Source organism: Grampus griseus, assembly GCF_964374135.1.
Source record: "Grampus griseus genome assembly, chromosome: 11".
In the NCBI taxonomy this organism is placed as follows: Eukaryota; Metazoa; Chordata; class Mammalia; order Artiodactyla; family Delphinidae; genus Grampus; species Grampus griseus.
The window spans coordinates 89,466,684-89,493,536 of record NC_139005.1 but is presented as its reverse complement, the minus strand read 5'-3'; the positions used below and the strand labels follow the sequence as shown (position 1 = coordinate 89,493,536).

The 26,853-nt window shown below is 49.9% G+C and overlaps 1 protein-coding gene across 2 annotated transcripts in view; it reads left to right on the top strand.

The window, feature by feature from the left end:
- Positions 1 to 26,853, top strand: part of LARGE1 (LARGE xylosyl- and glucuronyltransferase 1) — a 590,275-nt gene that overhangs the window by 32,821 nt on the left and 530,601 nt on the right. Inside the window, exon 1 of one of the 2 annotated variants that reach the window (XM_082666632.1) lies at positions 13,088 to 13,226. The exons of the other annotated variant lie outside the window; for it this stretch is intronic. The gene's annotated coding sequence lies outside the window, so the exon portion shown is untranslated. Of the gene's footprint in view, positions 1 to 13,087; positions 13,227 to 26,853 lie in introns of those variants that run through there. 2 annotated transcript variants of the gene reach the window in all.

Sequence of the window (26,853 nt, the reverse complement as noted above, 5' to 3'; positions counted from 1 at the left end):
CCATTGGGATTGACGTGTACATGTACACATGTACACGCTACTATGTTTAAATAAACAACAAGGACCTGGACTTCCCTGGTGGCGCAGTGGTTAAGAATCCGCTTGCCAATGCACGGGATGCAGGTTTGAGCCCTGGTCCAGGAAGATGCCACATGCCGCAGAGCAGCTAAGCCCGTGCGCCGCAACTACTGAGCATGTGCTCTAGAGCCTGCGAGCCACAACTGCTGAAACTGCGTGCCACAACTGCTGAAGCCTGTGCTCCTAGAGCCTGTGCTATGCAACAAGAGAAGCCACTGCAATGAGAAGCCTGCACACTGCAACTAGAGAAAGCCCACGCACCCCAAAATAAATAAATTTATTAAAAAAACAACAACAACAAGGACCTAATGTGTAGCACAGGGAACTCTGCTCAATATTCTCTAATAACCTAAATGGGAAAAGAATTTGATAAAGAATTAAAAAAGAAAGAGGGATTGCCTGCGGGAGAGTGACCGACCTCAGAGGTGAAGGAGAAGGAAAGGGAGAAGTAGTAATGTACTGGGTCCATGCGTCCTTGCTGAGCACCAGGGACAGGACTGCCCCAGGCCAGCGTCCTCTGGATCTGAGAAGAGAGATTGCAGCCTGGAACTCACCTTGGCTACTTCCTTACCTGAGAGACTGAAGGGGGAGTTTGTAATTCAGGGCTACACTCTCTGGGTTGATGTCTCTTGAAAGGTCCTTGTAAGGGCTGCATTTTTGTCTTTTCATGATGTTTGGAGAGACCAGGCTCGAGCAGGAGGACGTTGCAGCTCCGGTGAACTCACGCTCACCCCCAGAGGGTAGCTGAACTGCTTATGCCAAAAGCTCAGCCTCTTAATGGGCATCACTCACTAGATTTCATCGTAATTATAACTTTGTTTTCATAGCTTTTTACAGGCCACAGAGCACATTAACAGGCCTTTTAGTGCTTCATCAAAACCACAAGGTCCTTCCCACAACCAGGTGATGGGCAAACAGTCCCATTTCATAGGTGAACGGACTGAGGCTTAGAGGGATTGATTTGCCCTGGGAGCTCAGGACTTCAAGGCCCTGTTCCTTCCACTGTACCACTTGCCATCTAAGGGAAGGGCATCTGCCTCCCATGGTGCTCCTGGGCTCCAGTCTGGGGTTTCAGCTGCCCCCTGCCTTCTGCAGAGGGTCATCTAGGATACCAGCTTGTGATGAAGTGGCTTAGTGGCAACTTAATTATATTTTCAGCAACTTAAAAAAGGATAGATTCTGTTCAGCTCTATGAAAGGCAGTGTTGCTTGTGAAACACGCCTCCTGTGCCGTGTACATGGGATTTGAAAGCAACTTCTGCCACTGCCTGGCTGGAGTGGGTGACTTCGTATCGTCTGAGCCTCGATTTCTGTGTGGGTGAAATGGGGATAGTAGTGTTTAATCAGAGCATTGGCATGAAAAGGAGTTATCATTAGAAAACTGCCCCGCTCATCATACACACATTCCACTTAGTATTCCTAGCCCTCGCAGATGCTTACCTGTTCTTTTATTAAAAGGACTTTTCGGGCTTCTCTGGTAGCGCAGTGGTTGAGAGTCCGCCTGCCGATGCAGGGGACACGGGTTCGTGCCCCGGTCCGGGAAGATTCCACATGCCGCGGAGCGGCTGCGTCCGTGAGCCATGGCCGCTGAGCCTGCGCGTCTGGAGCCTGTGCTCCGCAACGGGAGAGGCCACAACAGTGAGAGGCCCGCGTACCGAAAATAAAAGGACTTTTCTGGTGGAAAGTCTCCCCGATGCATGTGCTGTTGGTACGATCACAGGCTCAGGTGACTATGCTGGGCACGCACGTTAGAAGCGCAGGGAGCTTGGGCTTCAGAGCCAGGAAGGAGGTGGATTTGAGTCTTCGGGAAACCTGGAGACGCTCCTGTCACTGTCCCTTGGAGGCTTGGCTTTCGGAGTTGGCGCGTGTGTGCCACCAAGATGGTGACTTGGCGGGAGGGGGAGGCCTCCCTTCCCTGCGCAGGCAGATCGGAGGCTGGGTTGCGGCCCCCGGCAGTGTAAGCGGTGACCTGGAGAATCTGGCTGCTCTGTGGGGCGGTGGCATCCGGCCTTTGAGGGCCTCCTGCATCTGGTCCTGCTCGGCTCCCACTGATCGATCCCTCGCATTGTTGTGACGCTCCAGCCAAACTCACAGTCGCCTGGACGTGGCCCCGGCCTTCCCAGGCCCTCTGCGGGGCTGACACGGTGCTGGGGCCTCAGAAGAGAGGCGGGGGTAGATACGAGGGCAGCTTCTCCCGGACAGAGTCACCCTGAGCTTCGTGTGTGAAGAGCACGCTCTTTAATGCCAGCAGAGGAAAGAGGTCCCGCGTACAGTGACCCAGACCCGTGTTCTTTGCAAATATACAAGTGCTTTCTTTAAAGTGATGCATTGCCACAGCCTGGAGGGAAGGCTCACGAATGACTAGTCCATGGGAGGAAACCCGTGTGGACCGAGGCCCATTCTGTGGGCTCAGTTCCCACCCTCATGGGGCTTAATGCTCTGGTTGGGGGGAGAGAGATGGTGTTGTGAGCGGAGACCACCCTGTGGCAGACCTGCATTCAAATCTTAATTTTTTTTTTGGATTCGTCTCACAGATATTTACTGAATCCTACTGTGTGTGAGGCACTGCTCTCAGCGATCTTAATTTTTTTTTTTGGATTCATCTCAGATATTTACTGAATCCTACCGTGTGTGAGGCACTGCTCTCAGCGCAGTGGGTCTGTTTAATAAACTAGTGATAGAAGTTCTTGTCCTCAGGGAGCTTATATTCTAGCTGAGGGAAGGTAGCGTGTGTGTGTGTGTGTGTGTGTGTGTGTGTGTGTGTGTGTGTGTTGGTGGTAAGAGTTTGTAGGTTTAAGTTGGTCACAGGGGGATTCTCAGGGAAGGTGATTTTATCAAACACCTGAGAAGGTGAAAAAATGAGTCATATGCAGCCATCTGGGGAAAGAGCTGAGGCTGAGGTAAGGTAAGTGGCCCTGAGGCCACTTTTCAGTTGCTAATTGAGAGGCCACAAGGCTGTCCCCAAGGCTGGAAGGGAGGGAGCAGGGAGGAAAGTAGTGGGGCATGAGGTCAGAGAGGAACGGGGCCCAGTTGTTCAGGCCCTCGTGGGCCGGAGCCATTGGAACAATGGCGTGAGTTACTCATTTATCAGGGGCACTGGGACTTCTCCTATGTTGAGGATTCCCCATCGGGAGCAAAGGTGGAGGCAGGGGTGCCATGTAGGAGGGGCTTCATTTCAGGCAGGCCGTGAGGGTGACTTGGCTAGGGCTACAGTGATGGGAGGCATTGAGAAATAGCTGATTCCGGGTCTCTATTGCTTACAATCTCTGTGATCCTGGGTGGGCTGCTCACGCTCATTGAATTTTCATTTTCTCAGCGCTACAGCGGAGATAATAAAACCTGCTGCACAGGGTGGTTACACAGTGGTAGTGAAGCATCGGCCTGGCTGGAGGGGCACTGCCCTCATGCTGCTGGCCTTGCAGGTTTATGCGTTGCTGCTTCCATCATATTGTAGGGAAGGGCTCTTAAGTTGCTGAGGCTGAAACATGAAGATAACTTCCCACTGCATAGGCTCCTCCAGTGTTGGCGGCCAAGGAGTCTTTAGAGAAGTTCTAACCCGACTTTGTTGAGTTACTGATTCGGAAACCGGGGCCCAAAGTGACAAGTGTTCCCATTTTCCACATAATTCGTCCAGCTGTATGTCACGTCTCACGGCCCCTGTGGATTTGTGAAGAGGCCTAGCGATTTGTGGTCCAACGTGAAGAAAATTGGATTATGGAGCGATAAATTAAAAAAAGTGTTTGATCCGTCTGCTGAAATCCCCATAATTTTGGGCTCCTGGAGTTGAAGGTAATCCTAGCCGAGAAAGAAGGAGAAGGGTGGAAGAAAATCAAAATTTCGTCTCAGTTCTGTAAGCAGGGAATGTGCACATGTTGGCGCGAGATCAAATCGCAGGAATATACTAGCGATGCTGGAGTGAGGTAGCTAAGTGCATTTTATTGCTCTGTGGAATGTAGGGAACTTGGATTTGCAAAGTGCTTTATTTACCCCTCCTTAGTTACTTTATATGACAAGGGTCAGCATTGCTGTTTAACAAGAGGACCCCTGCTTTCCTTGTAGAATGTCATCCTGGGTGTTTTTCCTAAGCTTTAACCATGTCCCCTGCTAGGAAGTCCCCTGCGCCCTTTCTGACTGCTGGGGACAGGGGTGCTAGTGGCGTGGCAGATCTGGATAGAAGCCGGGCCAACTTTAGACCCGGGCACATTTGCTCTAGGTCATTGGCCCTTGTCTTGATGCAGAAGGACAAGGAATATCAAAGGACAGAGGCGGTGTTGCTGGTGCAGCAAGGGTGCTGGGGAGGACTTTGCTCCATGTCCATCCGTGTCCGTCCTGGTTGTTACGGCCCTGAGGGCTTTTGCAGCGTCAGCTTAGCGTCCTGGAGAACAAGCCCCAGAGGTCAGTGTCGTCCTGTCCACGCACAGGAACGCGACCCCCAACTTCAGCCCCCGATTTCACCCACTGCCTTTTAACCCCTTGTAGCGATGTGCTGTAACTTGTTTCCGGAACAGTCCAGGCTGAACCGCGGTGAAATTAACACTGTAGGTGAGTCTTTCTCAAAATGGGTTCCATGGGTCTGCAATCTGTATGTTCTGAGAGAGGAAGCTGCTATTTCCTTTCAGTTCTTAAAAAAAAATTTTTTTTGGCCACTTGGCGTGGCTTGTGGGATCATAGTTCCCTGACCAGGGATTGAACCCAGGCCCCAGCAGTGAAAGCACAGAGTCCTAGGACCAGCAGGGAATTCCCAGGAAGCTGTTCTTTCAACAATACTTTTTAAATTGGGGGCTTATATTTTTAGGATAAATAACAAAGCAAAACCTTGCTGTGATTCTTAGGTGAGCTCATTTGCAAGGGAAACGCAGTTTCAAAAAGTAAGACCTGCGCTTTTTAACCAGCTCCCTTCTCCTCTTTAAAGGGGTCAGTTTATTACGCACGTTTGGGAGACTTGGTAATTCTAATGGTTTGACCTTCCGTTTCTCAAATTCCTCTCTAGGTAGTGAGACTCAGGTCAGCCTTCCCACACAGATGCTCACCTTCCCTTCCAATTCTCCACCTGCTCATTCGAGAGCTGGAGGTGACTTCACCTGCTGACGTTGCGCAGGGACCCCTGGGGGCTCCTGGGCTGTTGGAGGCTTTGAGCAGTTTGCTCGTTAAGCTGGACATAAGCCATGTGGCGCATCTCGTGTGCGGAACTCCTTTTCTGGCCCCAGGGGGCTGGTAAATGTGCTTCTGGAAACCTGGTACACAGAAGGCATCTGGAATGTTAGACTGTCCATATGGGAGGCTGTCAGGGAATGTCATCACAAGTCGGCCTAGTGGCCTCTGTGGTATCTTAATTGAATGTTAAAAAAAAAAAAAGCTACTTATAAAGTAGAAGGGGACAGTTTGGAAGGATGGTACCCAATCTTTGCAAGCAGAAGCCAAAAAGTACATTCACATGTATAGTAAATCTTTCCCTCTTCCTTCCATCCTTCTGCTCCGGTGTTTACTGCCCACAAAATGGTACGTATTTTTGTGGGCATAAATGAGGGACAGGGAGGCATCTGCTTCCAATACCTGTGTCCTAAGAGGGAACAAAAACGTTCCTATGAAGATTGTTTCAGAATTGGAAAGCAAGACCTTGCCGAAGGTTCAGATGAAAACATCTTAGGCTGTGATGTCTGGAAGGTTAGGTAAAACTTTGGTGGAGGAAGGAAAACATCACTTGTGTGAGGGCCGCCTGAAGTGACTGAAGTGACCGGAATGTGGCTGGTAGGTCTGGGACGGTGAGCCAGGCCACAAGGAAGAGGCAGGAGTGTGACCGTCGGGTCCTGGGTGGCAGGGACTCGGCATGACTCTTGCAGTGAAGAGGAGTGAGTCTGGATCTTAGCTCCATCTCGTGCAGCTGGGTGACCCTGGGCAAGTGTGTAGTATATTTCTCAGTCGAGCCTCAGTTTCCTTATCTGAAAGCTGGCATAATAACAGCTCTCCTAGGACGGTGACAGGGCTCAGATGAGGACGTACATCAAAGTTCATTCTTTTCTTTTGGCCACACTGTGCGGCATGCAGAATCTTAGTTCCCCAACCAGGGATCGACCCTGCGGCCCCTGCATTGGAAGCACGGAGTCTTGACCACTGGACCGCCAGGGAAGTCCCTAAGTTCACTCTGTAACCTGTTTGCTGTGTAGAAGCTGAGATTTTGATCAAGACAGTTCTTCCATCCCCTCTGACTTAGACCCAAAGGTCCTGTTATGTGGCAGTTGTGCAAAACCCACAAGGCTGTGAGATTATACCTTTTGCTTCAGCTCACACCTTGTTTCCTTGGCCATCCAGAAACGCTTTCATGTTAGCATGGGTGGGCACAACTCGGAGTGCTTGGTTAACCCAGCAGTTAATACAAGTGGAGAGGTGACAATTGGTGTTACCAAGCTGCAGTCGAAAGCAATGCATTTGGCCTCTCTCCATGCAAACAGATTGGTGGAGAGGCCGCCCATGGGGAGGAACATGGGAATGCCGGAAAGGGAAGCTGGTTGGTAAAAGGGACTCAGAGCAAAAACCAGGGTGTCAAGATGGGTTGGTTGATTATTTCATTCAGTCAACAGATATTTATTGAGTAATTCCTGTGTACCTGATACTGTGCCAGGAACTGAAACTGTACATATGGACAAGGCCTGGCTTCTCCTCTGAAGATGCTTAGGCTGTCATGGAGGAAGTAGACATGTAAGCAATGAATCCTAACCCTGTGAGAAGTACGGGATAGATGGGGTTTAAAGTTCATGGGTGACCAAAGGAAGGAGTGATTAGTTTTATGAAGAGGGAGAGAGCAGTTTAGACTTTACGGAAAAGGTGGTCTGAGCCAGACCTCGCTGGGGGAAGAGGTGACTAGCACAGGGGACCACAGGAGCAAAGGCTGGGAAGTGTGAAATGAAGGGGGGATTCGTAGTTGCTAACAGGAACTGGGATTGAATTCCAGTTCTGCCACTTCCTAGCTGGCCGACTGGGCAAATCATGGAGCCTTCCTGGGAGTGTGTTTGCTCATCTGTAAAATGGGCATAAAGAATCCAGGTATCATGGGATATGGAGAGGATTCACTCTTGCTTTACGTGAGACACACCTGGCCCAAGGTGACCCCTCCTGTAACAATTAGAGCTCTGAAGTATCCTGGGTTCCTTGAGTGTATCCTGTGTAAGAAAGAGCTGAGACTGGAGATGACATTTAGGGCCGGATATCAAAGGCATGGGAGTATCGTACACCCTGATCTTACCTCTGCAAGCGCTCACCAACACTGTGGTTAAGCCATTTCCCCCCCCTCGAGGTACCAAAGAATCTTACTGTTTAAAACACAGCCACCCACGGGTGGCAAGTAACTGAATGTTAGTTGTTCATTCTTTTCTGGGGTGATGGCATGGAGAGACCGCTGTCTCAGGAAGCAGATTTGGAGACGGGGGTGAATTCGTATCCAGCCTTGGAAAGAGCTCGGCTCAGCACTGAGCTAGACCCAGAGTCGAATTCTCACCCCACGATTTGTCAGCCTCTGCGGGTCACTTCATCACGCCCAGGTTTAGCTTCTACATCCATGGAATTTGGTCTAAAAGATATCTACATGTTGAGAGGAAACGCTTATTTGAAGAACTGGGATGAAAATTCCTTTGAAAGAGGGAACTGCCTTTGTGTAGGAAGACACCTTGATAAGCTAGAACAGAGCTGCCCAATAGGAATATACTATAGGCCACACATGGAATTTAAAAATTCCCAGTAGCCACGTGCAAAAAAAAAAAGGTAAAAAGAAAGAGGTGAAGTTAATTTTAATAATAATAGGTCAGTATAACCAAAATGTATTAAAAAATTCTTGAGCTATTTTAATTCTTTATTTCATGCTAAGTCTTTGAAAGCTGGTGTATATTTTATATTTATAGCACAGTTCAGGTGTTCGGCAGCCACATGTGGTTACGGCTGCTGTATTGGACAGTGGACATGTTGGGAGGAACCAGAGCCACAGATGAAGTGGCTTCACAGGGAAAGTGAGTTTTCTTCCTCCCTTCTCTCCCTCCCTCACCTTCCCTCCCTCTCTGCATCTGTCTCTCTTTTAGTCTCTCTCTTCCTTATTTGGTTCCCCTTCCTGAGAGGGCTGAGAAGGTAAAGGACCCGTGGAGACCACTGTGGAAGCTCTGGGTTAGTGGGTTTTCATGGAAAAGGAAGACAGAGATAAATTTCATGGGCGGATGTAGGGAAAGGCACAACTCACTGGGAATTCTCAGAAATCACAAAAGCAGGAGCAGCCGGACTGCATTGAGTGCTTACTATATGCCAAGCACTATTCTAAGCATTTTACTGACCCGTCTTATATAACTGTCACAGAACCCTAAGGGGTACTCATTACTCCCATTTTCAGAATGGGAAAACCAAGGCACAGAGAGGTTAAGGAGCTCAACCTGGAGACAGTACTCTGTCTTCAGAGCCCTGCTGTGCTGGATGCCTCAAAAAGTCTTGGAGGGAATAAAAGTCTTAAAAAGGTTCTTGGGGCTTCCCTGGTGGCGCAGTGGTTGGGAGTCCGCCTGCTGATGCAGGGGACACGGGTTCGTGCCCCGGTCCGGGAAGATCCCACATGCCGCGGAGCGGCTGGGCCCGTGAGCCATGGCCGCTGAGCCTGCGCGTCCAGAGCCTGTGCTCCGCAACGGGAGAGGCCACAACAGTGAGAGGCCCGTGTACCGCAAAAAAAAAAAAAAAAATCTATGATATCGGAGCTTCCCTGGCGGTACAGTGGTTGAGAGTCCGCCTGTCGATGCAGGGGACGTGGGTTCGTGCCCCGGTCCGGGAAGATCCCACATACCACGGAGCGGCTGGGCCCGTGAGCCATGGCCGCTGAGCCTGTGCGTCCAGAGCCTGTGCTCCGCAACGGGAGAGGCCACAACAGTGAGAGGCCTGCGTACCAAAAAAAAAAAATGGTTCTTGGCTTCTGTGTGGCATGGACTGTGGGTGGTTTACACCAGAGGGCTGGGGGGTGGGGAAGCCCCGGGGATCATCTGGAGGAGCCTGAAAATAAGCCTTTTGAAAGAAGGAGCGTTCTTCGTTGCCTTCTCCTCTAGGTCCGTGCCTGGTCCACAGTAGCTGCTCGGTGAACATTTGTGCAAGTCAGTGAGGATGGGCTGGCGTCACTGGATAGGATGGTCTCTGAGTCCACTGGGCGGCCTGCAGGTGCAACTGTGCCCTGATGGGATGGCTTTGTGAATAAGCCCTGGGGGGAGGGGCCCATGTGGCAAGATAACCAGCTTGTTCAGATCCAGAGTTCTCCCTTTGAGCTGAGGACAAAGGCCGATTTATATGTCCCGTGCCAAAGCTTTTTCTGTTTTTCTAGTAAATTAAAAAAATTGAATTATAGTAAATATATTCTACGAGCAATGAAGTACAGAAAGCATGTTGTGTACTGCAGGTATGCAGAGGAGTCCACTTGTATAACCAGCTCCCAGATCAAGAAATAGGACCTTACCAGTACCCCGGAGTCCCCCTTGGCCCTCCCAGAGGTGCTTGCTATCCTGGCTTCTGACTCCATGGACTACCTTTGCATGCCCACGCTTTTCTAGTGAAATCTAAGGATTGGAATGGTAGGGTATCTAGTTTGTTACAGCCCTGCATCCCTCATGGTCTCCAGGGTTGGGGTTCTACCCTGGTTCTTGTGTCCATTGCACAGATGAGAAACTGAGGCAGAGAGGCTATGCAGCTTGCCCAGGTCTCATGGCTTGAGAATAGATCACTGATTCAGGCTCAGAGCTGTGGTGCTCCAAAGCCCGTGTTCTTGACCATCCCCTGTGTTTTCTTCTATGACATTTTGTCTACGATCCGAAGGTTGGGATGTTCAGGTTGAGATTGCCTGACGGCGCAATTTCCGGGGGTGGCTGCCGTGATGCTGCACTGGATTTATCCTGAAGGCACGCGCCCGGGCCCAGGGGGCCTGAAGGCCACGGCTCACCTGCCAGAATGACTTGACCAGTGGAGCCCATCCCCAGGTGGGGCGGCAGGAGGCGTCAGCATGTGGGGCAGGGGGGTTCCTCGTGGCCCCGTGCTTCCCATCTCCGCTTTGCTGCTGACAAACGCGCTCAGGCTCTGGCGAGAGAAGCTTTCAATGAACCAGCGTCCAGCAACTCCCTCCCGCTGCAGTGAAAGAGCTCTGTGCTGCAGATTCAAGCTGGAGGCGCTGGTCAGCTCTGGGGGCAAGGCTGGGGCCGCTGCCTGGGGCACCTTGGATTTCAGCACCGGTCATCGCTGGCTCGGGGTGGAGCCGGAGTGGCAGGCAGGGGAGTGCAGCCTCTGTCCAGCCGGCAGGCCCCTGGAAGTGATCGGAGCTGGGCCTGTGTACGTCAGGCTGAGGAGCTTTTCTCTCTGTGTGTCGTGGCCGCCTGCCCCCTCCACTCCCCAGTCAAGAGGGACAGGTGGTGGCTGTCCTTCTGCAGTTGGCCCCAGCCACCGAGAGATTTGCCAACACCTCTGGAATGATTTGCCAACACCCCCAGCCTCTTTGGCCCAGAGAATGCAGCTTGACCCATCAGGCCGCACACAGGCAAGCAGTTCCCTGAGCCTGGCTTTCTCTCCAGTAGGATGCGAGTGGAGAGCAGGCAGAAACATAAGCGATTACACTAGGCTCTGTGCCCCTGGGACGGAAGTTTAATTCAAAAAGGCAATCTAAAATCACCCCTCTGGAGGCAGTCATGTTTATCAAAATAAAGCCAATATTATTATGATAATGCTAGCGAGTGAGGTGTTGAACAGTTTACTCTTCGCTGGCCACTGGGCCTAACAGCAATTGAATGGTGTAGCTCTGAAGCCAGACTGTCTAGGGGTGAAGTCTGCATCCTCTGCTCAGCTGTGTGACCTTGGGCAAGTCACTCGACTTCTCCGTCCATCTGTGAAACAGAATCACAACAGTCCCTAGTGAAAGTTGTTGTGTCAATGAATTAATCCACATTAGGCCCTTAGATTACTGCCTGACATGTTGAAGTTCACATAATGATGGTGAAGATGTGTCTAGGGTCAGTTACAGTATTCTAGGTCGTTTAGTATTCTGAGTTAACAGACAAGGAAACTGAGGCACAGACAGGGTCAGTTCCTGGCCCAGGGTTTCACAGCCAGTAAGTAGCAGAGGTGGAATTTGAACCCAGAGCTACCTGATGGCATGCTTTCCAGTGAATGGTGGGCAGAGCCATTATTGGCTTACTCCGGATTTATTGCCTGAGGATTAAATTTATTTCAGAACAACCCTCTTCTCCCAAATAGTTCCAGTAAAAACAGGACGAATTCTAATTACTTTATGACCCATTAACATAATAAACATAACTAACGGCCAGTGAGTGCCTTGCCCCATTCCAGCTGCTACATCTCCACTGCCTTATTGTTTGGGTCATGTCCTCTGTGAAAAAGTTTTGAGGTTAGATCAAATTAGAGGCGCTTCTTTTCTCGCCACGGCTGTTGGCTGTGCTCCTGAAAGAGGAGATACCTTGATGTGTGAGGACCTTCATGGTGGCATCTTAGGAGCAGGGAAGACCCGCTTTTTCATCTGTGTCTGTGCTCTGTGTCCTTAATGGGAAGTATGCCCATCACCCCAGCTGGCTGGGCCCTTCTGACTCTCCGTGCCTCTTGTGGCCCATCCTTGGTGTCCATGTCGACTCTCACAAAGGACCGAATCAGCGAGGAAAGGTGAGGTTTCGGGTTTGACAAAGGCAGGATGGCACAGTGCAGTCTGCAGAGATAATACACCGTTTTCTCATTTAAGTTCCCTGAGCAGAGGCAGGAACACAGAGGACCAGAGGAGCGGCATAAAGGGGGAGGAAGAGAGAGAAAAAAATACACAGTGGGGTAGGGATGGGGGAAGAAATGTCAGGGTGGGAGGGTGAGAGGGGAGGGCATGGGGCAGGAGTGGAGGTGGAGAGGAGGGAGGTGCAGTGGGTGACTTGAACTTGGGTTTTCGTGACATGAGAAGGGTGGGGCGAGACCTCGCAGGAAGCAGATCCTAGGCCTGGTGGGTGGGGGAGGAGGAGGAATGTGAGATGCAACCTTGGGAGGGTGAAGGGTGCCTATGAATACGAGAAGGGGCTCTACAAGTTTTGGTTTATTTTTAGTAGAAGTGTAGTTGATTTACAATGTGTTCATTTCTGCTGTATAGCAGACTGGTTCAGTTATACATATATATACATTCTTTTTTGTTTGTTTGTTTTTTTGCGGTACGCGGGCCTCTCACTGCTGTGGCCTCTCCCGTTGCGGAGCACAGGCTCCGGATGTGCAGGCTCAGCGGCCATGGCTCACGGGCCCAGCCGCTCCGCGGCATGTGGGATCTTCCCGGACTGGGGCACGAACCCGCGTCCCCTGCATCAGCAGGCGGCCTCTCAACCACTGCGCCACCAGGGAAGCCCCTGCATTCTTTTCTTAATACTCTTTTCCATTCTGGTTTATCATAGGGCACAGAATATAGTTCCGTGTGCTATACAGTAGGACCTTGTAGTGTAGCCATCCTGTATATAAAAGCTTACATCTGCTAACCCGAGCCTCCCACTCCAGCCCTCCCTCAGCCCCCTCCCCCTTGGCAGCCACGTGTCTGTTCTCTGTGTTGTGATTCTGCTTCTGTTTCGTAGGTGGGTTCATCTGTGACAGGCAGGTGGAGGCCCGTTGTTGGCCGTGTAGCTGATCCGTGGCAGTTTCCTGATCCTGATCCAGTACTCCTTGGCCTTGTCACCTCTCAGGCCAGAGGGAGACGAGCTTGCTGAGCTGGGTTTGCTGGATGGTGCGGTCGGGACATCTGCAGAGTTGCCCTTCTGCACCAGAGCTTCCCAGGGATGCCTGGCCCCGGGGCCGGAGCCGGGCACCATTTGACCCCATTCAGAAGAGCCCAGCCCAGTGAACCTCACGGTGCTTCGTTAATCCGGGACAGCTCAAGCTGATGGAGGCGCGCCCCTGTTGTGCACTGCTTGTGCCAGGGGTTAAAAAAAGAAACACTCACGCCGATCCAAGGGCTTTCTGTAGGCAGTGCCGAAATAATAAACCCAAACCCAGAGTCCGGCTGCTTTAGGCGTGAGGTTGCGTGTCCTACGGGGCCAGGTTCTGGCAGCTCCAGGAGGTAATCAAGGCTGCTGGAGGCGGTCGACTCCGCGCCCTCCTGTGGGGCGGCCTCCCCGCTGCAGGGCAGAGGTGAGTGGGCATGTTTTCTGTTCAAAGGATCTGATTTTTAGTGCAAGAGTCTTGCTTGTTTACTCAGTGAGGCCAGTGCCATGACTCTTCACCCAGGCCAGCTCCTGGTGTGCGCGGGGCCCGGCCTCGCTGTCCCTGCATTTCACATCTGGTCCTCATGGCCCAGGAGAACTTGCTTCACAGATGTGGAAACTCAGGCCCAGGGATGTAAAGACTTGCCCAAAGCTTGTAGGCGGCTTTGGTGGCGGTTGTGGTGATGATGATGGTGAGGGTGGTGAGGATGAAGGAATAGGATGATTGCTGCTGTGTGTTTGCCCAGGGAGCCTGTGAGGTTCTGTGATAGCGAAGGCTGTGTTCAATAATAACAGGCGTGGCTAATGTGGGCTGTGTGTCTGCTCGGTGCTCTGCAAGGTCCCACTGGTTCAGGGAGCGACTGTAAGGCAGACGCTGTGTGTTCCGTTTACAGTGGAAGCGACAGAGGTCTGGGTCAAGTCAGAGCCTGCAGTCTTTCTGCTAAGCCGCCCGCCGCGTGATGACCGTGCCAACTTGCTGTGTGTGGTGTGATCCTGTGGGTGGGAGATTGGCCAGCTGAAAATTGGTGACAGGACACATCTTTATTCTAGCTCCTTCTTCTTTGGCTCCCAGGAGCGCAGGTCCCTACCTCCCTGACACACCTCCCACTACCCCTGTCCCCATCTCTTTTCCCAGGGCTGTGTTCTCCTCTTTGTTGATAGAAATAGACTGTATCTATCAATAGAGGGATGGTTTAGCTGAATTAACGTTCACCATCACTAGTTATCTATTGACTTTAGTTATCCAAGGCTCTGACCCTCAAAGCATTTTTTCTGAAGATGACCAATTACCTCCGGTCCCTTCATTATGGATGAGTAATCAAGAACAATGAATGTTGCCAGATATCTTGTTGGTCAACTGCGTGGTGGAAAAAATCTAGTATTTCAGGGAAAGGTTGCAGAGAGAAAGAAACAATGGAGGAAGGAGGGAGGAAAGAAAGATGTGTGTGTTTGTGTGTGTTTGTGGGGGGTGGGGGGAGGTTAGGGTTGGATGAGCCTTAAACTAAGAAATAAGCTTGAAATTGAAGGTGCGGCTCAAATGTCACCTGCTCTGAAACCATGTGCTGTTTACGTGGGCAGATTTAGGTACCTGTCCTCCGTCCTCCAACAGCACCTCTGTTCTGACTTCAGAGGTAAGACTTATCAGGGTATGTGGCAATTTGATCGTTTCCATGTCCATCCTGGGCTGGTGCTGTGTGTTTTATACTGCCATTACCTGACACAGTGCTGGCACATAGTAGGTGCTCCTTAAATGTTTACTGAAATGACTTAGTGCCTAAAAGCTTTGTAAGAGAGGACCTTTATGTCACTCTGCCTGCTTAGGACTCTGGGTAACCTAGTTACTCCTTTCCTGATTTTTGTTGTCCATATGGGCCTGGGTCAGTCTTAATGGCTAAAATGAGCTAATTTAAATTTAATTTGAACTAATGGGATGTATGCAAGCCACTGCTCATTTGATTGTTTGTATCATTGGATAAGCATTTTAAGGGACAGCTAAGTACAGAACCTTCCGTTTGGCAGGCGGACTACAGAGTTGAGAGAGAAGGATGCGGGCTTTGAAACCAGGTTCAGATCCAGATTTGATACTGTTCTGGCTTTAGGTGGTTCTGGTGGGTAAGAGCACAGATTCTGGGTCTGGGTTTGAATCCTGATTCTACCGCTCACAAGCTGTGTGACCTCAGGCAAATTACCTAACCTTTCTCTGCCTCACTTTCCTCTTCCTTAAAGTGGGATAGCTTCATGGGGTTGTTGTAGGCGTAGGGTTTTTGTGGGGATTAAATGAGTTACTCTGTGTAAAGCACTTAGAACCACGTTGGTATCTGTTATTGGTAGTATTTGCTTTTAATGAAGCTTCAGTGTCCTCGTGTGTAAAGCCTGACTTTTTAGTACCTAAGTCTTCATAGAATTGTGATGAGGATTGTATGAGTTTCCTGTGGCTGCTGTGTAACAAAGTACCGCAAACTGGGTGGCCCCAAACAAGGGAAATGTATTGTCTCACATTTCGGAAATCAAGGTGTATCAGTGGATCCCTAGTCCCTCTGAAACCTGTAGGTTAATCCTTCTCGCCTCTTCCTAGCATCTAGCCATTGGCCGGCAATCTTTGGCGTTTCTTGGCTTGTAGACCCGTCCCTCCAGTCTTCTGTCATCACGTGGTGTCCTGTGTGTGTCTGTCTTCCCATGGGTATCTTTTTATAAGGACATCAGTCATATTGGATGAAGGGCCCATTCTCTTTCAGCGTGATCTCATCTTCATTACATCTGCACTGTCACTGTTTCGACGTTAACTTGATCCCACTGGGAGTTAGGACTTCAGCATGCCTTTGAGCGGACACAGTTCAGCCCCCATAGCAAGGATGAAATGGGAGAACCCATGTGGAGCACAGAACCTAGAACGAAACAGTGCCAGTAAACGATAACTGTGCCTGTTCTTATTGTTACCCTGTCCTCACTGTCATGATGACTGCCCTTGGCTGGGTGACCTTGGGCGGTTCTCAGGGCATCTTTGAACCTCAGTCTCCCATGTACTAACTGTGAATGGTGTGGCCCGTGGCAGGCGAGCGAGGTACTCAGCCTCCCTGATGTGCATTGTCTCATCTCTGAAATGGGGAGGAGGTAGACCCACCTCCCGGGAGGGACCTGCTAGGCAGCATGGGGTGAGGGCGAGTGTGTGCTCGTGGCCCAGACACGCGGGGCTTCCTGTGCTTGCCACCCCTTGTGGGCCCCTGTGGTGCCACTGTGCAGTCCAGAGACTGCATGGGGTCAGGAAGGCTCAGAGGTGTGTCTAGACGTGCGCAGGCTTGGATTGCCCAGACCCCCAGTTGCTTTGCAGCCAAAATGGGAAAAAAATATTTTTCTCCACTTGGGAGCTGAGCAGATTTGCTACAGAGAAGTCTAGATATCTATGGAAACAGTCCTAATTTTAGCCTTGCTACACTTAATGCAAACTCGGAGAGTGCAGTGTTGGGTCAGGGCCCAGGGACTGAGGAAGGTGAGCAGCCTGAAAGGGTCAGAACGAGCGCAGAGTAGCCAACTGACAGGCGAGGAGTGGGAGGATGCTGCGGAAATCTTAAGTGGTTATCAAGGGGCTGGGATTTTCTTCAAGGAGAGAATGGGTCTCAAGGGAAGGGCCTGGAGGGATGAGCATGTATCAAAAATTAGTCCTTTAAACTGAGGGATCTCCCTTCCCTCTCCCTGTCTAAATTCTGCTGGTCTTCAGCTTAGTTCGAGAGCACTATTTCCACTTCCTATCTTGGGAATCAGCCACTTCTGCTCTGAATTCGCATCGTCTTTTATAATTCTGTTGAAGCATTTATGGCAGCCTATTTAGTTTTGAGGTGAATTCATGTCCTTGCTGTTCCCCACTTATTTTTGAGGCCCTCAAGGTCAGCCATGGCCATTGTCCTGTCTGTATGCCGAGCCTGCCATGGAGGAGACATGCAGAAAATACCTAACAAATGGAGATAGACATGTCTGGTGATTTCTGGTTGACCAACCAGGGGTAGGCAGTTACTAGAAAGGGACATTAAACGTGTGAGTGTTGTAAGTGTACATAAGCGCTTCCAGTGGGAAGAATCAACTTGGATGGGAATGAAAGTTGCCTGTAGTTCTGCTCAGGACATGTTGGGGAGGGCCGCAGCAAAAGGAAGCCATGGCGTGGTGGGAGTTGAATGCTATGGGTGATGGAAGACATAGACGGAGATCCTTTTAGGCCATGCAGGGAGCATCACTTCCCTCGGGTCAGCCCTGTCCTCCTGGCCAGGTCAGTTCTTAGTGGAAATCACTATAGAATATCAAGCATAGGAAGAACCTTAGATCTCACCCACGTCTGTGTGTTTTGAAGTGTGATATTCAAGACAAGCATTTTTATGTTGATCCTTGGTGATTTGTTTCCGTGTGTGAGACCTATCTTCAGCACACGTCCTGGTCCTGATGTGACCATTTGGAAGTAAGCCTCATGCGAATGGAAGAGGTTGCTGGGATGAATTCTGGTACTGAATTTCCATACGCCCTGTATTCTTTTCAGCAGGATGTAAAGCACCATGGTTGTAAACTTGGGAAGGTCGTGTGCAAGAGTTTGCGGGGTGGGCAGCATGGACCCAGTCAGGCTCCCTCCTTTGAGTGATAAGGAGGTGGGTGAGGCCCAGGTAGACCAGATGGCCCTGATAGGTAGTGACAGGACTGGGGCCTCGAACCACATCTCCTCTTGTCTGCCCATCTTGACATGCTAGATAGAATTTAAACTAGTTCTTACCGAATACAAGTTACTCATTTAATCCCACAAACAGCATTGTGGAGCAAACACTATTTCTCCCTACTACACAAGGCTGAGGCTGAAGGACTTGAAATGACTTGCTGGGGCCTGCCCTGCTGGTAAGGTGAAGATCCAATGATGCCACATAGCCCCTCCCATGACTTTTAGCTGTGTCAGGGAGCTGCAAACCTACCACGATGATCTTTAGAGTTTGGAAATAGAAACGCATGCAGAGGTGTGGTACCATCTGTCTCTTTCTGGGAGAGCTCTGCCTCCTGGGTCCTAGAACCCAGGCCAGCATGCAAGCTAGGCTGCTCAGGCCAGCAGGCCAGTCTGGGGCTGGGTAGGAGTTTTCCGGGCAGCGAGATGCCTCCCTCTTGGGTGGCTCTGTGTGTCCAGAGCCAGTGAAAGGCTGTTTGCCCAGTGGGAGAGGTGGGTGTCAGCTTCCCCGTTGGTTCTGTTCCCACCCCCCCGGGTAGTACAGAGGGGAGGGAGCCGGCCCTGCTGACAGGGTGAGTCAGAGCACATCCCAGAATAGAAGCCGGAGGGCATGCCTGGGAAGGCCTTCTCTGTCCCAGTTGTTTGGTTAAGATTCGTGTTAAAGATGATGAAGCATTCGTACATAACTCTGCTTGTGGACTGCTTCGGGACCATTTATTAGTGTTGCTGGGCCGTAGAGTTCTGAGCTAGCCACACCCATCATGGGGGAATTAGCTGAATCACCCAGGGCCCAGCTCCCTACTTACGCATCTGTTGAGCCTCCTCCCAGCTCCCTCCATTCATTCATCATTCATTCATTCATTCACTTTTATTAGGCACCCCCATTGTAGCTGGCTTTCTGTTTGACAGCATTCCCTTTTTATTGTTGGGGGTATTTAATATGTGGTAAAAATGGAAATGTTGGTGTTTCTGTTGCATCGACATCATCACCCTGTTTATTGAGACAGTAAGCTCCACGAGGGCAGGGGCTTTGTTCGTGTCTCTGTCTCCAGGGCCTAGAAGAATGCCTAACACATAGCAGGTGCTCTGTGAACATTTGTTGAAAAAACGAGTGAGTGAACTGAGCGTCTGCTGGGTGTTTGGCCTCATGGCAGGTACTTTACATAAAAATCTTTCCAATCCTCCCAACAACCCATTCTTCACTGTGCCTATGTCTGTCCTTCATTGGAGGGTATCAGCTGGTGAGTGTTTACTACTGTCGTAAGCATTATTGGAAGCACTTGCCCAGCAGATGTTCCTCATCATGACTGAATAGTGTAGCTGCTATTATCCCCATTTTACAGATGAGGGATTGAGGCACAGAGAGGTTACATAACTTGCCTAAGGTCACACAGATCCTTTAGCATCAAGCCATTTTTCTTTATTTCTGTGCCATCGCCATCCAAGAGAACTTTGTGCAAGACGGGACTCCCCTGTATCTGCTCTGTCCACTACCCACAGGTGGTTACCGAGCACCTGAAACGTGTTAGTGTGACTCAGGAACTGGTTTTTTAATTTAATTTTAATCAATTTAAAGTTAAATAGCCACATACTGCTAGTGAATAGTATATTGGACAGCACAGCTCCCTACGACACTCTCTAAATAATAGTAACAGCTTACATTTATTGAGTACTTTCTATATGCTGAAATTTTAAAAACTGCTTTACATATAGGAAGTGATTTAAATCAGTCCTCACAACTGCAGAGGACTTAACAATGGTTAGAGGTTAAGTACCTCTTCCCACCTCCAAGATTTTACAGAAAGAAAGTGGTGTAGCTGTATTCTACCCCAGGGAGAACTCTGTCCGACCCCAGAATTTTAAACCATCTCCCTGCTTTTCTCCCTATTTTCCATGTGTACTGCCATGAAAAATGGGATCTCATTCTTCTAAGTGTTTTTCAACCCCAAACACAATCCACTGCACTTCTCGATAAAGGAGTCAACCCATATACAGGCTTGTGAACTCACTGTTCCCACCAAATGACTCATTTAGGTTGAAAACATTTATAAAGTTGAAGTGGAGTTGTGTCAGTGTCACTCTGAAAAAAGAAAACAAGGTGCCAGTATTCCTTACCAGAATGTTCACTGATGAAAACAAACCAACCAAACGAAACCTACTTCTTGATGTAGTGCTGATAGTACTTTAAAGTCAGGCTGGGAAGGAGAGAAAGCGGAGCTGAACTTTTCTGCATCTTGCTGGGTGGAACAGGTGGCTGCAGCCTGTGGGCATGGTGAGCTGCACCTTCCCTTCTCGAGGATGGGGGAGAGTGGGCTCTGTGTCAGGGCTGGGGTGACAGAGCAGAAAGCAGAGGCCCCTGAATTTTGTTCCACCGTAGAGGCCAGCCATACTTGGCGATAAAAATTCATCTGAATGTGTTCTGCGTGCTGCCCTGGGCCTGTCACGTGTGCCAGTGGCTTATCCAGAAACTGAACTGATCTTGAGGCAGGGCCAGGAATTCAGGTTAGGAGCAGAACTGGGGTAAAGGTGACTGGTAAAGGCACATGGAAAGAGAGTGAGAGAGAGAGAGGCTGGAGGGATGAGACCATGTCAGGAGCACAGTCCAAATACAGGAGACCACAGGTCATGAGTGCTTGGGGTTTTGATAAAAAGGAAAAGGAGAAGTGTGACCACAGGGCTCTGGGGAAAGCCTTGTTTTGAGGGCTTTGATTGACCAGTTAAATCCATATTGTTCTTCCTGTTGCTGTCTCTAGGCAGTCATGCAGCTTCCCAAACCATCCCCATCTTTTTCATCGCTTTGTCTGTTTGTCCGTCCATCCATCCATCCATCTACCCATCCATCCATCTACCCATCCATCCATCCATCCATCCACCCACCCACCTACCCATCCATCCATCCATCCATCCACCCACCCACCTATCCATCCATCCATCCATCCATCCATCCATCCACCCACCCATCCACCCATCCACCCATCCACCCATCCACCCACCAATCTGTCTATCCATCCACCAGTCCATCCATCCCTCCAGCATTTGAGTCTCATCTCACTTTCCACAGTACTGGGGATAGTGTGGTGAACAAGGCACCATTCCCACCCTCAAGGAGCTCTCAGTCTTGTCTAGAAACACGTATGTGGACGTGTGTTTCTGAAGCAAGTAAAGGAAGGCTTTGATGCTCTGTATCGCAATGCACTTTGCTGGTGCAGCTTTCCCTAGTAGCTTGAAGCCAGCATTGGTTTCTCCACTGCCCCTCTTATCTTTGTCATACATGTACTTGTTATGTGTATTGTGCTTTGGGATATTTAACGTACACTCAGTGTAGCACTTTATTGCATCTTTATGGTAACCCTCCTGAAAGTATGGGCCTCCCTGAGACCTGGTTCGATTGTAGGCACAGGTAGGGATCATTGAGGTAAATCAGAGCCCTTAAACCTGGAAGGAACCTTAATAGTCATCAGTGGTCTACAGGGTCGCCCCCAGCCTTCTCCTCTTTGTCCCTTTCAGATAAGGTCCATCTGGGAAGATTCTGTCATGAGCCATTGTCGGTCAGTGGAAGAAGAAAGGGAAGCCCAGCCTTCCCTGAAGACGTAATTGGAGCCAATCACACCTCTCTGTGCTTCACGGTCACCAGGAAACATGGGAGGGATTTGTTTTGCCAGATTAACAAATGTGGGATTTCGCATGTTTACTTTTCATTCAGGTAAAACTGAAATCTGATGTGAACATGCCAGTTTGTTTGGCTACAGAAAAATTCCAGGTTGCCACTGGTGTTTTCAAAGTAGGGAACCACAATTTACAATCTTTTGAAAATAAAGGCGCTCCTACTCCCCTTTTAGTCCTAATAAAGTTAACCTGAGCTGAGAACGAGTCCAAGGTGCGGCCCAGACGCCTGCACGTCGGGATGGCATTGCCCAGGCGTCGTGAGGTGTACAGCAGGCTGTGGACCAAGCCCAGAGGGCAGAGATCCCCAAACTGCTGAAAGGAAGGACAGCGACATTATGGGAGTTTACTTTGTGTCAAGGACTTGATTCATGTTGCTTTATGTTAATTGTCTCAGTTACCCAGGGAGGCTATGTTATTCTTCACTTTATAAATGAGGAACCTCTATAAGCCCAGTGAAACCCATTTGGGACTTAAAGCCTTCAGAACTCTAAGATAATACATTTGTCTTAAGCCAAAACAAAAACAAGCAAACAAACAAAAAAACAGGAAAAAAAAAGACTTGAAGGGATGACATGCCCAAGGTCAAACAGCTGTTGAGCGGCAGATCTGAGACTCGACCCCTAATCTGCCAGCTGCTGTGTTTCCGTCTGCCACCCTGCGGAGGCCCAGTGTGGAGGGAATCTTCTTTCTGTTATCACATTCACACGATCTCGGGTAACTCAGTTGACGTCTGGTCTGTGCCTGTTTCCTCATCTATAAAATAGGGTAATAACAATAGTAATATCTTATAGGATTAGTAAGGATTAAGTGAGATTCTTCAGGTCGAACCTGCACATCGTAAGCACTCAGTACATCTTAGCTCTAATAGATAAAAAGCTCTAATAGCAACAGCAATGATTATAGTTTTGACAGTTTTTACTCCTCATAACAATTGTGACCACTGTGTTGCTGGACTGCCCCTTCTTTGTCAATAGAGTTGTTGTTGTATTGCTGAAGACACAGCTCTTATAACAAGAATTTGTGTTTTGCGATATCAAGCCCACATGCAGCATCATGGTAGCCCCCGAGGACATGTAGCAGAGCTGGGATTTGAACCTAGACCTGTCCTGCCTGCACGTCCACGTGCTGCCTTTCCTGGGACCCCAGTGTCCTGGCTGGCCGTTCACCTCCGTGGTCCTGGTGACTCTGCTTCTGGCAGCTACAGTGTCAGGTAGGCCCGCCCTGAGTGAGTTGATTATAATCTAGTTGCAGGGGAACCTGAAGCTCTCCTGGAGAAGTGAAAAGGCAGGAGCTTGCAGTGTCCCTCAAGGCCGGGCTGGAGTTGCTGCTCAGTGCCCTCTGCCCCCTTCCCTGGGAAAGTCCGGTGTTGTTCCTGGCAGGGTTCAGCTGTCACCACCGCAGAGAAGCCCTCCCTGATAGCAGGACCCTCCACCGCGGGCTCCCAGGCGGAGTGAGCGGAGTTTCTTTGCTCCCGTAGCAGTTTGTGTGAACTTCTGTTGTGGCCTTTTCCATTGTGTATTCTTAGGGGTTTGTGTGTCTCATCTCCTCCGCTAGCCGTGAGCTCTGAAGGACGGGGACTGTGTCTGAGTTAGAAATGTCTGCTTCTGGCCCAGATCTGATCCTCCTCTTCTGGGGCCACGGGAATGATTCCCTTCCTGGCTCCTCTCCATTAGGCAGGGCTGTGCTCCTACTTCTGGCCGCAGGGTGCTGAGTGGAGGTGACTTGCGTACCTCCTGCTACAGCGTTTCTTTGCTGGGGAGCCAGTGGGGCTGGAGGGAGCTGTGGGAGCAGGACTGGGGCCAGCACCCAGTATGTGATGGGGGCATCTGCGAGCCCTGATCCCCGTAGCAGTGTCGGGCTGCCAGGCATGGCAGTGTGTCCCTTCTGCAGTGAGGACGCTGAAGCCTTTGCAGGGTTCACCGCTGGGATTCGAGTCTATGTCTGACTTGTTCTGTGGCAGTGTGCTGCCACTGGCTGGTCCTCGTTTCTTGGGTCGTTGTGATAAGAGTAGGCTAAAGGGGTGTGTGTGTGTGTGTGTGTGTGTGTGTGTGTGTGTGTGTGTGTGTGTGTGTGTGTGTGTGTGTGTGTGTGTGTGTAAAGGGGGGGTGGGTGTGAGTGGCGGGACATTTAGCAAAACTGCGAGGCTTGGTTGCCTGGGCAGAGCGGGTGATGCTAAAGGCTGCATCCTTCGCCCAGGTATGGCTGGCCTTGGCCACCAGGTTAACTGAGGGGAAAACCAGTTCGCGTTATCTCTGGGCAGATGCCGGCTTCCCTTTAACGTGGAGTTTTGGTGAGAAAAGCAGGACACAGCTGTGCTTGCTGACCTTTTCCTCGCTGCACAGATGGGAAGAGGGGGTGCAAAGAGCAGGACAGACGGGACGAGTAGCCGAGGTGGAGGCTGCCTGGGCGATCCCCCCGCCCCCTTCCCCATACACCCAGGCTAAGGAGGCTTTGGAGCTCCGGCCAGCCTACGATTTCTGGGAGTGAGGATGGGGGTGCATCTTTTCCCGTTCTGGCAGTCGGCCTGAGAGGCAGGCTGGCCCGGGGGGTCCCGGCAGTGGCCTGGCGATCGGCCAGGTGGGATTCGTCCCCACTTGGCCTTGTTGATTCCAGCGAGGCTCACATTCATGAGAACTTAAAGTGTGTTGCAGGCACTTCCCACACGTTTATTCTCAGAATGGTCCCCGCTGAGCTCCGGACGATCCTGCTGCCTGCAGGGAGGCTGGGTGACTGTCCTCAGGCCACACTGGAGCCTAAGTGGAGAAACCAGGTTTGCACCAGGACCTTCTGACTCCGGAGTTTCCCAACTGCTCTGGTTTCTCTTCCAGGTGTTTATCAACTTGTCTGGGTCACAGCTTTCTTTTTTTTTTTTCTTTTTGTAAATTGAAGTATAGTTGATTTACAATACCATGTTAGTTTCAGGTGTACAGCAGAATGATTCAGTTATATATATATATTCCAGATTATTTTCCATTACAGGTTATTACAAGATATTGAATATTGTTCTCTGTGCTGTACAGTAAGTCATTGTTGCTTATCTTTTTTTTTTTTTTTTTTTTTTTTTTTTTGCGGTACGCGGGCCTCGCACCGTTGTGGCCTCTCCCGTTGCGGAGCACAGGCTCCGGACGCGCAGGCTCAGCTGCCATGGCTCACGGGCCCAGCCGCTCCGCGGCAACCACTGCGCCACCAGGGAAGCACTGCTTATCTATTTTATGTAGAGTAGTTTGTATCTGTTAATCCCAAACTCCAAATTTTTCCCTCCCCCCGCCCCCTTTCCCCTTCGGTAACCATAAATGTGTTTCCCGTGTCTGTGAGTCTGTTTCTGTGTTGTAAATACAGCTTTATTTCTTATTTTGAAAATGAAGACACCGGGAGACACAAATATCTACTTGAATACCCCTTGTGTGCCGGGTCCTGTATTTAGATTATGAACATTGTGTTGTCTAAATCTTGTTTCAAGCCCTGGGCTTAGGTATCATTTTGTTGATTTAAAAAAAGACATCTTTTTTTTTTCCCCGTACGCGGGCCTCTCACCGTTGTGGCCTCTCTCGTTGCGGAGCACAGGCTCCGGACGCCCAGGCTCAGCGGCCATGGCTCACGGGCCCAGCCGCTCCGTGGCACGTGGGATCTTCCCGGACCGGGGAACGAACCTGCGTCCCCTGCATCGGCAGGCGGACTCTCAACCACTGCGCCACCAGGGAAGCCCCATCTTCACCATTTTTAAAGGTACAGTGTAGAAGGGTTAACTACATGCGCATTGTTGTGTAAGCAGTCTTCAGAATCCTTCATCTTTTATGACTGAGTCTCCATGCCCGTTAAACATCCCTTCTCCCAGCCCCGGCGACCACCATTCTACTCTGTCTCGATGAATCTGACTGCTCTCTAGGTACCTCATGTAAGTGGAATCATACCGCATTTGTCCTTTTGTGGCTGGCTTATTTCACATTATTTCACAGTGTCCTCAAGATTCATCCATGTTGTAGCATGTGTCAGAACTTAAGGCTGAATGATATTCCCTTGCATGAATAAACCACGTTGTGTTTCTCCATTCATCTGTCAACAGACACTTGGGTTTGTTTCCACCTTTTGCCCATGTTTTCTTGATTTTATTAATCGGTTGAGAGCAGCGTCACACAGCTGCATTTAAATCCAGGCCTCTGTTTGATACTCGACTTCTGACTTCTTTTTACTGCTGAGATCCTATAGTTGTAGGAGTTGGGATTTTTGATAGATGAGGGAATGATGTTTTCTATAAAGGGGCCAATGGGGAAAGTTCTAGAAACGTTGGCTGAGGGTCTTCCAGCTCCTCCTGCACCCTAGCTGCTGTGGTGCTATTGCTTTTCTACCTGAGTTTCTGCAGTGACTCGCCAGGTGGTTCTGAGGCGTCCCAGGGTGTGGGGGCGGGGTGGGTAGCAGCCAAAGCAGAGGATACCCGGTTTCTGGCCCTGGCTCTGCCTCGCTGGACCAGCCTGGGCCCACCCCTCCTCTGCTCTGGGCTCAGTGAGTCATCTGAAGAGTGCAGTTCTCGATGATGGCCCGTACCTGGAAGTAGTTTCACGTGCCTTTGAAGTCTGGCCCTGCCTGTCCAGAGAAGTACATTCACCTGGCTCTTGTTAAGCCTGAGATGGCTTTGGACCTTTGTTTTTAGAATCCCTGCTCAGACAGTACTTCTCCCAAAAGCCTTATGGAGATCCAGTTTATATCACCAGGAGCCACAAACGTGAAGGCTTTTTGTTTGTGTTCTGTTGTTGCCCATGATTTCCCCAAAGTGTACTTTCTTTATGTACTTGACTGTATCCCAGTTTGTTGAGTTCATGTAGAGCTCTTGCCTTTCTTTTCCTATTTAAAAAGCTGATTGCCTTGAGTTGCCATTCTGAAATTAGCAAGTATGGTAATGTGACATTATTATCATCATATAGGTTTGAGTTTGCACTGGGTAGCTCCCTTGAGGCTGGAATTTTTTTCTCAAGTCCTGATAAAGGGATGGCACAGTCACGGGGCTTATGGTAGCACAGGCAAGACCTCCTGTGGGATGTGCCAAAGTTTCTGTCCAATCCAATCTGTCCTCATTTTCTATTTAAAATAAGCGTTTTGTTTAAATAGGAGAGCGTTAGTTACCGATTGCTAACATTTATATATCAACAACTATAAGAAAGATTTAAATACATGTTTCCTTAGTATGTTCCCTAAGAAACTGACCTTGAATGCTTGCTTTAGCTCAGCCTTTCTCTGACCCCATTTCTTACAGTTGTGTGTCCATTGGGGATGTTTATTGCCCCCATCTCTTGAACTCCATCATTTGCGGGCTTCCTTGCTATTTGAGTGTCAACAGCTCATAGTGAATTTCTCCTGCCCTTGAGGGGCGTCTATTTCTTTTCCTTCCAGGACAAAGGAGGCAGTGGGTGATGAGGTGAGCTCCCAGAGGTCGCCAAGCTCTGTCTGCCCCACGAACCTCGACTTAAGGTGCTATTTCTGCCCTTTCTGCTTGCTCTTGGCAAAACAAAAATTGGAAGAAAAAGAAAAAGCTAATGACAGACAGGTTCATCAGGCAGCTAACCTTAGAGGGGCCTAGACTATTTTTCAGAAACTACATTTAGAAGCAAATTCAGAGGCATCAGCCCTTTTTAGAGCACCTGTTGTGGGCCAGGTAAGATGAGAAGCATTTTCAGAGTTTTATTAAATCCCCATGGAAACGCCT